This window comes from Ochotona princeps, chromosome 4, assembly GCF_030435755.1.
Source record: "Ochotona princeps isolate mOchPri1 chromosome 4, mOchPri1.hap1, whole genome shotgun sequence".
NCBI classification, from domain to species: Eukaryota; Metazoa; Chordata; class Mammalia; order Lagomorpha; family Ochotonidae; genus Ochotona; species Ochotona princeps.
The window spans coordinates 40,204,424-40,222,427 of record NC_080835.1 but is presented as its reverse complement, the minus strand read 5'-3'; the positions used below and the strand labels follow the sequence as shown (position 1 = coordinate 40,222,427).

The following is an 18,004-nucleotide window of genomic DNA, read 5'->3' as shown; positions in this document are numbered from 1 at the left end:
GACTGGTCCAGCTCTGGCTGTTGGGGTCATTTGGGAAATCAATCAGCAGAAAATTTCACTCTGTCTCTACTTCTCTCTCTGCAACTCTGTCATTCAAATAAAAATAAATAAAACTCAAAAAATTAGATAACTTTTAAAAAGTACATCAACTTTACTCAATGGATTATATTTAAAAAATGTATTTATCCTTATTGGAAAGGCAGATTTACAGAGGAGAGACAGAGAGAAAGATCTTACATCCCCTGGTCCACTCTCCAAGAGGCCACAATGGCCAAAGCTGAGTTGATCCAAAGCCAGGAGCTTCTTCTGGGTCTCCCACACTGGTGCAGAGTCCAAGGCTTTGGGCTATTCTCTACTGTTTTCCCAGGCCACAGGCAGCTGAAAGGGAAGTGGAGCAGCTGGGATAAGAACCGTGACCCATATGGGATCCAGCATGTGCAAGGAGAGGATTTAGCCACTGAACCCAGTAAATTCTATTTTTAAGACAGATTTTCATTTACTTATTTGAAAAGCAGAGACACAGAGAAGAGAGTTGTTCCATCTGCTGGATTATTCTCCAAATGCCCTCAACAGCTGGGGCGGGGCCAGGTTGAAAACAGAAACCAGGAACTCATGTCTCCCAACTAAGTGGCAGACCCAGTAACTTGAACCATCATCTCCAGTCTCCCAGGCTGTACATCAACAGGAAGTTAAAATAAGTGGGGGATGTGGGCATCATAAATGATACACTAACTCCTGCACCCAATACCCACCCTTCAGTAAGTCTATAAAGCAGTGTAAATAAACAAAGTAAAGCTCTACAAAGAAAAAAAAAAAAAAAAAACCTGCTTAAAATTCCAAAATATGTTGAGCAAATCAATGAATTCCTATTCATTTCAAAACATGGAAAAATGACAACATGCATACAAGAGAATAAATCTGTGAAGGAAATGATTATCAATTTATCATTCTGGTGGTTTTTTCTGTTTGCTTGTTTTTTAGGTTTTTTTTTTTTTTCAAGATTTTTTTTTATTGGAAAGGCAGATTTACAGAGAAGGAAAGACAGGGAAAGATCATCTATTCCCTGGTTCACTCCCTAAGTGGCCAAAATGGCGGGAGCTGAGCCAATTCAAACCCAGGAGCCAGGAGCTTCTTCCGGATCTCCCACATGGGTGCAGGGTTCCAGGGCTTTGGGCCGTCCTCTACTGCTTTCCCCGGTCACAAGCAGGGAGCTGGATGGGAAGTAGAGTAGCTGGGATACAAACCTGCACCCATATGTGATCCCAGCGAGTACAAGGTAAGGACTTAAGCCACTAGGCTACAGCATTGGGCCCAGCATTCTGGTTTTTTTTTTTAGAGAGGAAGGGAGTTGTGATCAAGGAGAAATACACTGGAGATTTCTGAGCTACCAGCCATGTGCTCCTTCCTAACCTAATTTGAGTTACATGAGTGTTTATTTGATAGCTAGCCATTAAATAATCATACATGCTTTATGTACTTTTCTGTATTATTTCACAAGAATCCACTCCCTACATATTTCAAATACCCTATTTCCATAACTATATAATACACTGTAAGTGAAAAATAACTAAGAACAGATGCTATATGGGGGCTGTTTTTAACCACATGTGGCAAATTACATGAATATATAAAGAAGTTCAATCTTGAAGGTCATAAAAAATTTAGAGCTATACTGTGCCTTTTTCAGTTGCCAATGTATAGGCTAAACTAAGAACACTGCCCTTTTTCATGAAGATATAGGGAAAGAGAAAAAGTGTAAAATAAACAGAACTTTACAAAATATGGTTTCCTAAATTCTCACCATCTGTGAATCAACAGACACAGCACATAACAGGAGTAATCGATTTATATTAAAATATTTGCTACATTTTAAAGTACAAGTAAACCATTTTTAAAAAATAGTAAATATTCCAATCAGTGAGAAGTGATTGCACACTCTCACCATTATATGTATATCTGGTAAACTTATTTTACTTCTTAATTCTATTTAGTTAGTTTGTCAGGAAGGCAGCAATGTTTGGTGGTGGCTCTATCAAATGGTAATGGATACGTACATAAAACCAGATAGGCTCTACCTTCAAAATACTTATGAAGCAAAGCATTTGATGTCTCCATCCTAGACCACCAAGCCATCATCTCTTGCTATGCCCTGGGTTACTGACTCTCCTAACCTGTCTGTCTGCTACATCTGCCACCCCTTCACCCTCCCGCTTCAAACTCTCCTCAAGCTGGAGCTGCAGCCATCTTGAAAAGCCCAGCTCATGCCATTCTTCTCAAAATTCTGGACAGCACCTATCTCGCAGCAAAGATAAAATCTTTACAATGGCCACCCAGACTGTCTAATTTCTAAACCCCTGTCACCTCTCTCCAATCATTCTCTCTCCTGCTCTTGTCATACTGGCCTTCTTGTTCCTCAAATATTCAGGCTCCTAACTTGGCCTCTGCTCTTCTGTCTCCTCTGATAGGATGGTATACCATATATTAATTACTTTGTTTCTTGTCTGTCTTTCCCTTCTAGCCTGTAAACTCCATGAAGCTGGGACTTAGCTGTTTGGTTCATTGTTCTATCCTCAGTACTGTAGCCCTGGAAGAAAACTTTCATTTAAGTATTTCTTAAATAAATAAATCTAGTATAGATCAAATTTAGGAAGCAATTCTTCACTGTAGAGTTCCCTCAATATTATTAGATATTTCCCAGTACATAAAAATATCACATTCAAGTGCATTCTTCCCTTAGAGACCCCTCCTGCTGCTGCAGCAGGAAGTTTCTTAAAAAAAAAAAAAAAAAAAAAAAAAAAACTCCTTGCTTTGTCCACTGTCCTGTCCCTATCCACAAAGAAATTCTTCTTGGACATGAGCCAAGATGGAGATTGCCTTCACTGTCCTCTAATACTCACATCCCAATCCTGGCTGTTCCACTGCTTTTTTTGTTTTTATTTATTTTTGGTTTTTTTCTTGTTTCTATTTGCTGCTCAACTTCTGAAACAGTTTTCTGCCAATGCACCTGGGAAAAAAGTGGAAGATGGCCCTAGAGCTTGCATGGGAGATCTGGACGTTCGTGACTCCAGGGTTTGGCCTGGCCTAATAATCCCAACAATCCCATCTATTTTAGGGAATGCATCAGTAAATACAAGAGCTTTCTTTTACTCTCCCTCCTTGCAACTCTGCCTTTAAAGTAAATAAATAAACATTCTTAAAAAGAACTTTGCATTAACGGCCTGGCATAATGGTTCTATTGGCTAAATCCTCCCCTTGCAAGCACCAGGTTCCCATAGACACCAACTAATGTCCTAACTGCTCCACTTCCCATCCAGCTCCCTGTCTGTGGCCCGAGAAAGCAGTAGAGGATGTCCCAAAGCCTAGGGACCCTGCAGCAATTGGGAGACCCAGAAAAGGCTCCTGATTTTAAACCAGCTCAGATCTGGCCATTGTGGCCAATTGGGGAGTGAATCAGCAGATAGAATATCTTTTCTTCTCTGTCTCTCATTCTCTGTAAATCCGCCTTTCAAAATAAATAAATAAATAAATAAGGACTTTACATTTAAAAACTGCATATGGATATGATAACAGCCAGAGGCTTATAAACTAGGTGACTTCAGAACCACACCAGGGGAGCTGGTGTGTATAGTAGGTCAAGCTTCCACCTCAGCACCAGCATCTCAGATGCCCATACTGACACAGGTTAGTGTCCTAGGTGCTATACTTTCAATGCAGCTCCCTGTTTAAGGCCTGGGAAAGAAGCAGAGGATTGGGACCTGTACCTACATGGGAGACCATTAGTGTCTCTTGGCTCCTGGCTTCAGATCTGTTCAGCATTCAGTTCTAGCTGTTGCAGCCCTCTGCTGGGGTAAACAAACAGATGGAAGATTCTCTCTTTCGCTCTGTAAATATGCCTTTCAAATAAATAAATAAATCTTAAAACACACACACCAAGAGCCCTACAGCTAGACTAACTCCTATAAAACCACAGCCCCAATTATCTTCAAGAAGCCTCAGCCTCAATCTGGGTCCATTGTTAAGATTATGTTTTTTTCTATAGTAAACCTTTGCAGTAATTAAAAAAAAATACTACATTCAAAATGAATGTTTTACTCTAGGAGATAATACAAATACATTTTTAATCCACTCTTGTTGCATTCATTTTATTTTAAAAATTAAAGGCATCTTACATGTGACAAATAAGTCATCAAACACAAATGTATTCTGAGATTTGGTCTTCTCAGAGCTACATGGTCCTTTACTGTCAGACCAAAACAACTATTATCATGAAATACTTTGAACACTTAGTTCATGTCAGTTTGGGGATCAGAGATCCTGGCCTTGAGTTCAGCAGAGCAATCTGGCTTTAGATAAAACTTTCAGCATTACCTAACACAGCTGACAACCTTATGACCTTATGTAAACAAAGATCTTGGTGCCTCAAGCAAGCGCTGGCAACCCATATGGCATCGGTTCATGTCTTGGCTGCTCCACTTCCCATCCAGCTCCGTACCAGTGACCTGGGAAAGCAATAGACGATGGCCCAAGTGTTTGAACTCCACACTCTTGTGGGAGACTCAGAAGAGGCTCCTGGCTTCAGATCTGCCCACCTCTAGCCATTGCAGCCATTTAGGGAGTGAACCAGTGGATGGGTGATCTTTCTCTCTGTCCCTCCTTCTCTCTGTAAATCTGTTGTTTCAATGAAAATGAATAAATCTAAAAACAAACAAAAATGTCTTGCTTTTACCCTTATTCTCTGGGAGGTAATCTAAGTCATATCTGATAGGTATGCCTTTGCTTCTGATTTGGCTAGCCAACAATCAGAAAAGCCAACAATGTGATTCAGGGTGCAGGCTTTGAGTCCTGAAGTCTCAGTCCATATCCAATTTGTAGACTGAGTTTAACCATGTAAGCAACCCACCAATCAGTGCCTTTGCAATTAAGTTCAAATTCAAAAGATCTAAACATTTAAGCTCAGCTGATCTTTTCTGGCAATCCTGCAAACACTCTGTTACAAACTGATACCAAGAGAGTAATGCATCCCGACTCCACAGCGAGATAGTACAAGAAGCTCCATGTTTGGAGCCCTCCTGGATAATGCTCTATGAGCTCCCTAGCCATGAGTATATAACAGACTTAATGAGTTCTACATGTCCTTTTCGCAAGTTGTCAAACGAAGGTGGTTTTGTGAATTCCTATTCCATTTTGTCCTTGGTGTCACAAATGAAGTGAAGTCTAATGGGGTTTGACAGGCTATGCCCTCAAACTTTGAAGTCTAGCTAACTCTGAGCTTATCCCCATTAAAGAATTAAATTCAATTAATGGTCAAAGTTAATCAAACAGACCTAGCAAAATGCATGAAACTACCCATTTGGTTAAGCATGTTTATACAAGTTCTTCAAAAAGCTCACGGACGTGTAAGTGTTTGGTCCAGCAATAAAGACAACAGTTTGAAAACCCACAGCCCATATCAATGTATCAGGGAAGGAGCCTTGGCTCTGTTCCTCATCCCAGCTTCCTGCTCATGTGCATCCTGGGAGGCAGCAGGCAATGGCGCAAGAAGTTGGGTCCTTGCTATCTAAATGGGAGATCTGGATGGAGTTCATGGCTCCCAGCTTTGAACTGGCCCTGGTCCTGGTTGTTGCAGGCATCTGATGGCAGATTGATATCTCTTTCTCTCCCCCATACCCTTCTCTGTGCCCTTTAAACAAATTAAATTAAAATTCTAAAGAATCAAAGCTTTTCTCTCCAAAAAAGAAAAATTCTCCATCACCAAGCAGACCTTTTATAATTAAACTTCATATACTTGGGGAGAAGGGAACATACTACCATATTTAATTAATAGATGTTTTAAGAAGCCAAAGATTGATTTCAAGCTCAGACATTCATATGATCTGATTTACAGTGTTCAAAGATCCCTACTAGGGCCCGGCGCCGTGGCCTAGCGGCTAAAGTCCTCGCCTTGAAAGCCCCGGGATCCCATATGGGCGCCGGTTCTAATCCCGGCAGCTCCACTTCCCATCCAGCTCCCTGCTTGTGGCCTGGGAAAGCAGTTGAGGACGGCCCAATGCATTGGGACACTGCACCCATGTGGGAGACCCGGAAGAGGTTCCAGGTTCCCGGCTTCGGATTGGCGCGCATTGGCGCGCATCGGCCCGTTGCGGCTCACTTGGGGAGTGAATCATCGGACGGAAGATCTTCCTCTCTGTCTCTCCTCTGTATATATCTGGCTGTAATAAAATGAATAAATCTTTTTTTTTTTTTTAAAGATTTTTTATTATTACTGAAAAGCCGGATATACAGAGAGGAGGAGAGACAGAGAGGAAGATCTTCCATCCGATGTTTCACTCCCCAAGTGAACCGCAACGGGCCGGTACGCGCCAAACCGATGCCGGGACCAGGAACCTCTTCCAGGTCTCCCACACGGGTGCAGGGTCCCAAAGCATTGGGCCGTCCTCTCCTGCTTTCCCAGGCCACAAGCAGGGAGCTGGATGGGAAGTGGAGCTGCCGGGATTAGAACCGGCGCCCATATGGGACCCCGGGGCTTTCAAGGCGAGGACTTTAGCCGCTAGACCACGCCGCCGGGCCCAAAATGAATAAATCTTAAAAAAAAAAGATCCCTACTAGCACCCAGAGCGACAGCCTAGTGGCAAAATTCTCACCTTCCATCCACCTGGACCCCAAAAGGCACCAATTCGTTTCCCAGCTGCTCCACCTCCCATCCAGCTCTCTGCTTGTGGCTGGGGAAAGCAGTCGAGGATGGCCCAAAACCTTGGGACCCTGCACCCATGTGGGAGACCTGGAAGAAGCTCCTGGCTCCTGGCTTCGGATTGGCTCAGCTCCAGCTGTTGCGGCTACTTGGGAAGTGAACCAGTGGATGGAAGATAATTCTGTTTCTCCCTCTCTCTGTAAATCTGCCTTTGCAATAAAAAGATAGAGAAATAAATAAATAAATATAAATAAATCTTTTTTTTAAAAAACTATCTCGAAATACTATAAGAACTTGATTGTCTTTTTTTTTTTTTAAGAGATTTATTTATTTCAAAGGCAGTTACAAAGACAGAGAGAAACAGAGAAAATCTTCTCTCCACTGATTCACTGCCCAAATGGCTGCAGCACAGCTGGGCCAGTCTGAAGCCAGGAGCCAGGAGTTTCTTCCAGTATCCCATATAGGTAGAAGGGCCCAAGCACTTGGGCCATCTTCCATTTGTTTTCCCATGCACATTCGCAGGGAGCTGGATTTTAAAGAAGTGGAGCAGCCAGGGCTAGAACCAATACCAGATGGGATGGCAGCGCTGCAAACAGCTTTACTCCCTTTACTGTGCTGGCACCTAATTGTCATTCGTTAACCAAAAGCAAGACCAGACAGAAGTCTAACAAGTAGTGCTTATTACTCCACCTTCATCCCTCAGAAGCAACATTCTTTTCCTACGAGGTTCACACACAGGGCATCCCATCAGAACAAGTTTTGGTGTCTGCAGTATGTGTACCACTGCATGTGTCTGGGAAGAGCACAATCACAAGGTCTGTATTTAAGCCAATGTGCTGACCAAACAGTTTTCAATCTAACTCAAAATCCTAACAGTAGTACCACTCTGTGAAGACAGTTACTGAACTTTGGACTACTTTACTCTTCATTCATTTCACATGAGTCATTAAACATACTTTGACATTATCCCAGTTCCAACACGACAAATAACAGTGAAGCTTCTGTGTTAAGTGATATGCTACAGGCTTACATGTTCAATAGATTACGTCAGGGAAAAAATTAAGCTTAGCTGCAGTAATGATAAAAATGAAAAACTGACATGACTATTTCTGAAATCGGTCTTCAAATGCCATCAAGTTCTATGGCTAAAAAAAAAAAAACTATTCAATATTGTTTCCGTATTACATCAACACTGTATGAGATTGTTAGTTTTACAAAAGATTGATAGGTACAGGAGAAAACAAAATGAGCTCAAATACTGGATTTCCCTCTCATTAACTGTTATTTCAAGTTTTCTCATCTGTAAAAAGGTAGATATATCACAGCATTTTCAAGGTTGAATAAAATTATATATACGGGGGCTGGCATGTTAGCTCAACTGGCTAATCTTTCACCTCTAAGCGCTGAGTTCCCATACGGGTGCTGGTTCATGTCCCAGCTGCTCCACTTCCCATCCAGCTCCCTACTAGGCCTAAGAAGGCAGTGAAGGATGGTCCCAATCCTTAGGACTCTGCACCCACGTCGGAGACCAGGAAGAATTCTTGCTCCTGGCTCCTGGCTTCAGATTGGCTCAGCTTCAGTTGTCATGGCCATTTGGAGGAGTGAACCAGTAGATGGGAAATCTTTGTCTCCCCTTCTCTCTGTAAATCTGCCTTTCCAGTAAAAATAAATATTTTTTCAAAGTTTACATATGTACTTAATGTATAATGGATAGTTTAAAACACATGCTGGGTGCCACATGCAACGACAGCATGCCTTATTACAGTGCCAAGTCCCAACTACTCATAACCTAGCTTCCCACTAATGTGTGGGGAAGGTAGCAGAAAATGGTCCCAAGTATTTGCTCCGCTGTCACCTATGGAGTAGAATGGAGTTCCAGGCTACTGTATTTAATCTGGCGCAGACTTGTCTGTTGAAGTCATTGGGGAGGAACGAACACCAGATGGAAGGTATCTCCCACCTGACTCCATCTTCCCCAGCATCACCACTCTACCTTTCAAATAAGTAAATACATCTTTTAAAACAATCTGCATGTGTGCAGGCAATCAGCCTAGTGGTTAAGATGCCCATGTCCCACATTGGGGTATCTGAATTCGACACTGGGCTCCTGACTGCAGCTTCCTGCTAGTGTCCACCTGGGAGGCAGAGGTGACAGCACAACTGGGCCCTGTCACCCATGTGGGAGGTCTAGACTTATCATGTCTCCCAGTAATTAGTTCTGGTACCAGGGGTTACTGTGGGCACCCGTAGAGTGAAACAGTAGATGGGAGTTCTGTTCCTTTTCTCTCTCTCTCTGATCCTTGAATAAAAATTCAAAAACTTGGGCCCGGCGCCGTGGCCTAGCGGCTAAAGTCCTCGTCTTGAACGCACCAGGATTCCATATGGGCGCCGGTTCTAATCCCGGCAGCTCCACTTCCCATCCAGCTTCCTGCTTGTGGCCTGGGAAAGCAGTTGAGGGCGGCCCAATGCCTTGGGACACTGCACCCATGTGGGAGACCCGGAGGAGGTTCCTGATTCCCGGCTTCGGATCGGCACAGCACCAGCCCGTTGCGGCTCACTTGGGGAGTGAATCATCGGACGGAAGATCTTTCTGTCTCTCCTCCTCTCTGTATATCTGACTTTGTAAAAAAATAAATAAATCTCTAAAAAAAATTTAAAAACTCAATTTTGGTTTAAAATTTAAAAATTTTTTAAAAATTAAAAACTCAAAAACTCAATTTATATATTATATAAAAAACAGCTTACTGCAACAAATGTTTAAAAAAATCAATAAATCAGGGATTAGGAAAACACAAATCAAAACCACAATAAAATACCCCTTTCAACTCTACTTGAAAATCTGTAACAGAAAAAGGGAGGAGTGGGGGAGAGGAAAAAAAAAAGAAAAACGAAAGAAGAAAAGAGGGTGAGAGAAAAAGAGGGAGAGAGAGGGAGAAATAAGATACAGAAAACTGACACCCTCATACGTCGCTGGTAGGAGAATATAAAATGGGGTAGCCACTTTGAAAAGCACTTTGGTGTGCCTCAAAATAATTAAAAGCAGAATTACTCTATGGCTCAGATATTCTACTCCTAAATATAAACACAAAAGAACTAAAAACAGGGACTCAGATATTTAAATACTAATATGTATAGCAAAATTATCTCCAATAGGCAAATGGTAGACATGCCCATCAATAAAAGAATATAAAATGTGGTAACAAAGAACATTTTCCAGTCACAAAAAGTTATGACAGGTGTTACAGCATGGAAAAACCTTGAAAACATGTTAAATGAAATATGTCATATATAAAAGAACAAATATTGTATAATTCCACTTACATATAAATATCAAGAATATACGAATTAAGAGAAAGCAGAAAAAGGATGGAGGGAAGAAGGAACTGACAGTCACTCCTCCATGGTATAGAGTTTCTGTATGGAGTCAAGGAAATGTTGGAAACACACAGTGGTTATAGGTTCACATTGTACACTTAAATGTGATACAATGATACATTGTGTTACATATAATCTACCACTGTAAAAGTAGTATAAATTCATCATTCTTACGGGAACCTTTCAGTTTCCAACTTTCATACTTAATTCTAGAACCCTGTGGTTTTGACAATAGCTAATTACATAAATAACAGAAATAACCAGATCTAGAGTCACAACAATTTTCTGTACTTGCTTCACAGATTTTCTTTAAATTTTCTAGGAAGTAATTTACTGGGGAGCAATGGGTTAAGCCACAGCTCCTCAGCTTCCCACCCAGCTTCCTGTTTATGAATTTTGGGGAAGCAGCAGAAAATGGCCCAGGCAACTGGACCTCTGCCACCCACATGAGAAACATGCATGGATTTCCTGGCTCCTGGTTTTAGCTTAGCCTAGCCCAGGCAGATGTGGACATTTTGGGGAACAGGAAACAAGGGCACAGCTTTGTGGCACAGTGGGTAAAGCTGCCATCTGAGATATCAGCAGGCAACATAGGCACTGTATGCCCTGGCTGTTCCACTTCCAATGTAGCTCCTTGCTAATCACCTGAGAAAGCAGCAGAGGGTCCAAGTGTCTGGGCCTCTGCCATTCATGTGGGAGACTTGGATGAAGCGCTTGACTTTCAGCTTCACCTGGTATAGTACTGATCATTGTAGGGAACTAGGGAGTAAATCAGCAGATGGAAGATCCCTCTCACTGTCTCTCTCTTTCAAAATAAATAAATATTTCAAATAAAATAAAACAGGGCCCAGTGCCGTGGCCTAGTGGCTAAAGTCCTCACCTTGAACGCGCCGGGGTTCCCACATGGGCGCCGGTTCTAATCCCTGCAGCTCCACTGCCCATCCAGCTCCCTGCTTGTAGCCTGGGAAAGCAGTGGAGGACGGCCCAAAGCCTTGGGACCCTGCACCCGTGTGGGAGACCCAGGAGAGGATCCGGACTCCTGGCTTCGGATTGGTGCAGCGCCAGCCATTCCACTCACTTGGGGAATGAATCATTGGACGGAAGATATTTCTCTCTGTCTCCCCTCCTCTCTGTTTATCTGACTTTGCAATAAAAGTAAATAAATCTTTAAAAAGTAAATAAATAAAACAAGTCTAGAAAGAAGCATCTTACTGAATTTCATAAATATGATAAGTGAAGAAGTCAGACTCAGTTATGTGCTAGATGATCCAATTCATACAACATTCTGGGAAAAGGGAAAAGTAAAATAACTAATCAGTTGTTGCCAGGACTGTAGGGTAAGCAGAAAGGACTGACTACGGAGGGACAGAAACAAATTTCTGAGTGATGGAAATGTCCTAAATCTTAATTGTGCTGGTGGCAGTTATACAATTGTTTTAGTTTTCCAAAATTTACAAACCATATCATGTACCTAACACAGATCAAATTTACTAATATTAAGTATGACTTTAAAAAGGAATACTGAACAACTGCAATGTCATGTCATGCTTTATAATACATGCAGAATTCTAGCCTGGTAAATGGCAGAATCAGGTGAAATTAGAGTATTTCACATTTCCTTGCAACAAACAGCACCTTTTTTCAACTCAGCACTGGAGGTGAAGAAAGTTTGATACACTAAACCACACCATAAAGAGGTATCAGCAGTTACATATTACATGATGAATACATATGATTTGGCTCCCAACCTCACAGATTTTGTAAAAATTTTCAGTTATGCATTTGAAAGGCAAAAAAAAAAAATCAACTGGTTCACGTTTCAAATGCCTACAGGTGGGACTGAACCAGGCCAAAGCTAACAGCCAGAAACTCATTCTAGGTTTTTAACATTTGTGGACATTCAACTACTTGAGCCATAACTTACTATTCTCCATGGTACAATTAGTAGGAAGCTGGAATCGGGAATAGAGCCCAGAACAGAGCCCGGCACTCTATTATGGGACCCGGCCATCCCAAGAAGCATCTTAACCATTATACCAAAAAAATCCACCCTTCATCAGGACTTCAAATACCAAGTCCTATGTTAATGGTACTCAGAGGGCAGAAACTTAACCTAATTATGATGTTCAGGATATGGGCCCAGTGGGAGGTCCCAAGATAACCGGTTCCATGCCTTCACAGGGTAGCTCTGGGTGGACGGCTGACTATAAAAGGTGAACTGAGCTTGCCTATTTCCTGGCTCACCATGCAGTGGTCCCTTCATACAAGCTCCAGTGCAGCCATCTCGTGAGCCTCACCAGAATAAATTTTTTTGTGTCATAAGGATTTTCTCACAAGTATTTTGTTACAGTGATGAAAAACTATCATAAATATATATAAAACATTTGAAAGAAGTATTTTCCTGTTCCCTAATTAGATTGACATTTTCAAAAGTAAGTATATAGGGCTCAGCAGCGTGGCCTAGTGGCTAAGGTCCTTGCCTTGATCCCACATGTCTGCTGGTTCTAATCCCGGCAGCTCCACTTCCTCTCTGTCTCTCCTCCTCTCAGTATATCTGACTTTGTAATAAAAATAAAATAAATCTTTAAAAAAAAAAAAAAAGTAAGTATGTATGTTCTTTTCCCACCTTGTCAGAAAAGGAATTTGCATTGATTTCCCTCTGCAGTTTCTTCACATTCATTTCCCAAGACAGAAAGACACCTTTCAACCCTTGGTTCACTCCCCAAATGGTCAAAACCGCCTGTCCAGCTGAAGCCAGGAGCGGGGAACTCTGTCCAGATCACACTAGTGATATCAGGAGCCCAAGCACTTGGACCATCTTCCATTGCTTTGCCAGGAGCATTAACAAAGAGCTGGATCAGAGGTAAAGCAGCCAGGAATCCAATCAGCAGCGCCAGCATAGCAAGCTACACAGACACTTGTCCCAGGGATGTCAGTATCTTCATCAGCATATTAACTATTAGGCCAAATAACCACCCTTCGTTTTGTCTTTACTTTTCTTGCTCTTTGAGCAATAGATCTTTATATAATATTTGTTTTCTTCTGCTTCCACTGCTAGTTTCTTAAACTATTTTTTTCTGTTTTTACAGAGAAGTACTTTTTTTGAAAAATGGCATGTTTCCATTAGGATTCCCAGTTTTGTTTTTGTTTTTTAAGATTTACTTATTTTTATTTCAAAGGAAGTTTTTTACATTTTGAGAAAGGGCAAACAGAAGTTTTCCATTTGATGGTTCACTCCCTAAATGGCTGCAGTGGCCAGAGCTGAGCTGACTCGAAGCCAGGAACCAGAAGCTTCTTTTGGGTGTCCCACACAGGTGTAGGGTCCCAAGGACCTGAGCCATCCTCAGCTGCTTTACCAGGCCATAAACAGAGAGCTGGGTCAGAAGCAGAACAGCCAGAACACAAACCAGCACCTATACGAAATGCTAACGCCACAGGACAGCGGATTAGCTCGCTGTGCCACAGCACCAACACAGAATTTTTAAATTTATCTTATTAAAACTGCCTACTGCTTTCTCTTCCCACAAATTCCTAATGAACTCCTTACCTATTTCATAACAGGCGCTAGTATTATATATTTTTTTAAAGATTTATTCATTTTTTATTACAGCCAGATATACACAGAGGAGGAGAGACAGAGAGGAAGATCTTCCGTCTGATGATTCACTCCCCAAGTGAGCCGCAACAGGCCGATGCGCGCCGATCAGAAGCCGGGAACCTGGAACCTCTTCCGGGTCTCCCACGCGGGTGCAGTGTCCCAATGCATTGGGCCATCCTCAACTGCTTTCCCAGGCCACAAGCAGGGAGCTGGATGGGAAGTGGAGCTGCCGGGATTAGAACCGGTGCCCATATGGGATCCCGGGGCATTCAAGGTGAGGACTTTAGCCGCTAGGCCATGCCACCGGGCCTGCTAGTATTATATTGCTGCTCATTCAGTCATCAACATCTGTTTCAGCTCTCTTGATTTTCCATATCTACTGCACTACATAAGGAATCCATGGACTGAGATAAGATTTCCTGGGCCCGGTACCGTGGCCTAGTGGCTAAAGTTCTCACCTTGGGACCCTGCACCTGTGTGGGAGGCCTGGAGGAAGTTCCTGGCTCCTGGCTTCGGATCAGCACAGCACTGGCCGTTGCGCTCAACTGGGGAGTGAATCATTGGATGGAAGATCTTCCTCTCTATCTCTCTCTCCTACTCTATATATATATCTGACTTTGTAATAAAAATAATTAAATCTTTAAAAAAAAGAGATAAGATATCCTGATCATGCACATATAGAAGTTTTGACCACTGACCTACAAACTCTATTGCAGTTCTTGTCCATTCTCATCTTTTACTTCACCTTTAGTTTATCCCCATCATTTTATATAAGCCTTGTAAATTCTTCCTTAAACCTATACTTTATTTTCCCTTATCAAGTTTTCCAAGTCTTTCCTTTCTGTGCAACGAAATAACACTGCCCTGAACACTTTATCATCATCTTCTTCTTACTACTGAACTTAGAAAAAAAAAAAAACAACATTTGTTTATTTGAAAGGTGACAGATACAGCCCGGCGGCATGGCCTAGTGGCTAAAGTCCTCGCCTTGAACGCACCAGGATCCCATATGGGCGCCAGTTCTAATCCCTGCAGCCCCGCTTCCCATCCAGCTCCCTGCTTGTGGCCTGGGAAAGCAGTCGAGGATGGCCCAAGGCCTTGGGACCCTGCACTCACATGGGAGACCTGGAAGAAGTTCCTGGTTCCTGGATCAGCGTAGCTCCAGTCGTTGCAGTCACTTGGGGAGTGAATCATCGGATGGAAAATCTTCCTCTCTGTCTCTCCTCCTCTGTATATATACCTGACTTTACAATAAAAATAAATAAATCCAAAAAAAAAAACAAAAAACCACCCAAACAACAACAAAAACAGGACCTGTCACGGTAGCCTAGTGGTTAAATCCTAGCCTTGCATTAGCTAGGATCCCATTGGGTGCCAGTTCGTATCCTGGCTGTTTCACTTCTTATCCAGCTACCTGCTTGAGGCCTGGGAAAACAGTCATGAGCGGCCCAAAGCCTTAGGACTTCGCATTCATGTGGAAGACCCAGAAGAAGCTCCTGACTTCGGACGGTTATTGCAGCTGCTTGGTGAGTGAACCAGTAGGCAGAGATTCTTTTATCTGTCTCTGCTTCTCTCTGTAATTATAACTTTCCATTAAAAAAAAAAAACTTTTAAAAAAAGTTCAAAAACAAATGCTGCTATATCAGCAAGCACCTTCTTCTAATCCTTTATAAGAGTGTTTCAAAATCATATTTGCTTTTTTTTTATTCATTGATTACACTGTATTATGTGATACAGTTTCATTGGAACTGGGAATCACCCCACCATATTTGCTTTTGCAATCAAATATCTGCATTTAAAATTTTGTGAAAACCAAAAGAGGTGGTTTGCTATCCTTTTAACTGCCTAATTGTGCGTTCTTTTGAGTCCATTAATCTAGAATCAGCAGACTACAGTGAAAAGAAATGATTTAAAAATCATTTAAATCATTAAAATGCATAAAACAAAGCAAAAATGTGGCTTAATTAGTCTTTTAGCCTAAATATCCTAAAAGATACTCATTAATATTTCCAAGTATGTTCACAATGCCCAAAAGAAATATCATATATGAATATAATCAAAAAACTATACCAGTAACATATTTCTCATAAAAGTTGCTTTTCCTTTTCAAGAAGAAACCAAAAAATAGAATGGCAGAATTCTCATACTCTAAATTTACATTGCACATGTAGCTAATGTGGCTATCCTGAGTTGAGATGTATCCTAAGCATTTAAAATATATGTTCAATTTTGAAGACCCAGGGGGCACGAATTTGCAAAGTCCATTACATATGTAATTCCCATTAGGTTCTCATAATGGGTCACCTGGACAGCAGAGCACTAAATATAGTTACATCTTAAGTAACAAAATGGATAACAGAGGCAATAAGCAGCTTGCTAGATTCTCTCACTACTCAGTATCAGAGCAAAACCTAGAATCTGATCACTTGTTTTCCAGTCCACCCCCACTAACAGAAGAAAGTGATTTGTTCAGCCTGAATTTCAGTATCATGATGCTTTTCATCACACCCGCTGCCTCTTCAGCCTGCACCATTTCAGCATTCTGGATCTACCACAGCCTTTCTAAGCATGCTGATATAATGTGTATGTTTGTCTTCACAGACCACTAAGAGAACTTCCAGAGGACAAGCACTGCCTTATTCCTTTTCTATCCCTGGAATCCCTGTTGTGCCAAGTACTGTCACGTACTCACAGATTTTTCAGAGGGTTGATTTTTAGCTTTACTTTGGTAAAACTCTCCATTCAAATCACCCACTATGTGACTATACAGCACTAAGACACTTTCATTTAAAAGCATTAAATTCTTTTTGGATTATGCGAAAGTAATAAAATAGATTATTTATATGTTATCCAAGAAAAGTTACAAAAGACTGTTTAATGTGTCTTACACTACTGCTGCTCTGAAAGGCTGGCTGATGCTCTGATACGGAGTCTGAGCTCCTGGGAAAAAGGACACTCCGTAGGTGTAAGCTCACTTATGGAATGTGCTTATTTACAAGGTGTATGACATTCTGCTAGATGGAAGAAAGCTTTCTGAACATGGGAACTGATGCAATCTTCAATTAATCCAAAATTTTAGAATGCCACTGTGAGTTGCAGTTAACTACAGAAAATGACAGTAGTTTCTGCAACTCCTAAATGCAAACATTTATTCCATTAAGTATAAAAAACTGTGCAACTTTTGTATGAATCAAATACACGCAAAGAAAACTTCAAGCAACATACATACAAAACGCAAATACCAACAGATTTTCCTAAGCAAAATCTATTAGTCAAGTCATGTCATCTGTTCCAACACAAAATTCACTTTTGAACTAAGTCTGAGGTAACAAATAATAAAATCTCTTCTTAGTAGTCAGGCACTGTTTTAATATTAAACAAGCCAATTTTCTCCAAGTCTGTTTACCACAACTAAGGCATTTCCGTCTAACGCGCTGCCCCAGCGAGGAGCCCAGTGGTGGCGGCAGCGAAGGCAGCCTCTTGTGCAGACTGAATCACCAGCCAAGGCGGCAAAGGTGCAAAGTCTGTCCTGGACGGCTTCCCTGGGATCCTGCGCCTCCACCACTTCTCCAAGACCAGCCTTCTCGCTCCGGCCTCTCCCCTACCCTGTGGCCTTTGATGCTCCAACCAGTTAAACACTTTTTCCCCCAACAGAGCTTTTCTGCCAGAAGCCCCCACTCCCCTGGAAGGACATTAGGATATCTCTTTACTATGTAATCTTTTTCAAAGCGAAGTCTCCTTTCTTTCACTCTCTACAAACACCTACCGTTCAAATGGAAAACATAATCTCAACTTCTCCCAGGCCAATATAGGGGGAAAAAAAGAAAAAAAAAATCTCTGGCTCTCTGCCACCTTTTATCTCCAGACTTCCCTCCTCGCTTCGTTTCTCCTGCTTCATTTCCCTCCTCCGTTCCTATTTCCACACCACCACCCACCGCCCCCCCTTCGAAAAAATTCCAGAGCTGGAAAACCTCCTTTCTAAAGCCAAACAATTTAGCGAAGAAAATAAGTATCTGGGGTCTGTTCGCTTGTTTTTGTCCTTCAATTATTTATTGTTCTTCCAAAACCCAGAAGAATTAAACAAATGTTTTTTATTTGACCATCCCCCCAGAAATATGATGCATTAAATTCACCCTGAAATACTACATTTTTACCAAAGCAAGTGGATTCGCGGCAAAAAATAGGGGGTGGGGTGGAGGAAGGAAACGGGAAGGGAGGTGGGAAGTCCAGGGAGAAGAATGTGGATCCCGAGTCCCCAAAGCCGGACACCGGACGGGAGGTGACGAGAAGGGGCCATCCCTGAGCAGTACAACTACTACACACCGGGAATGCGACAGGTCCCA

General features: G+C 41.9%; 1 protein-coding gene across 1 annotated transcript in view; it reads right to left on the bottom strand.

The window, feature by feature from the left end:
- PIK3C2A (phosphatidylinositol-4-phosphate 3-kinase catalytic subunit type 2 alpha) overlaps positions 1-18,004 on the bottom strand; it is a 104,558-nt gene that overhangs the window by 86,097 nt on the left and 457 nt on the right. The window lies entirely within an intron of this gene.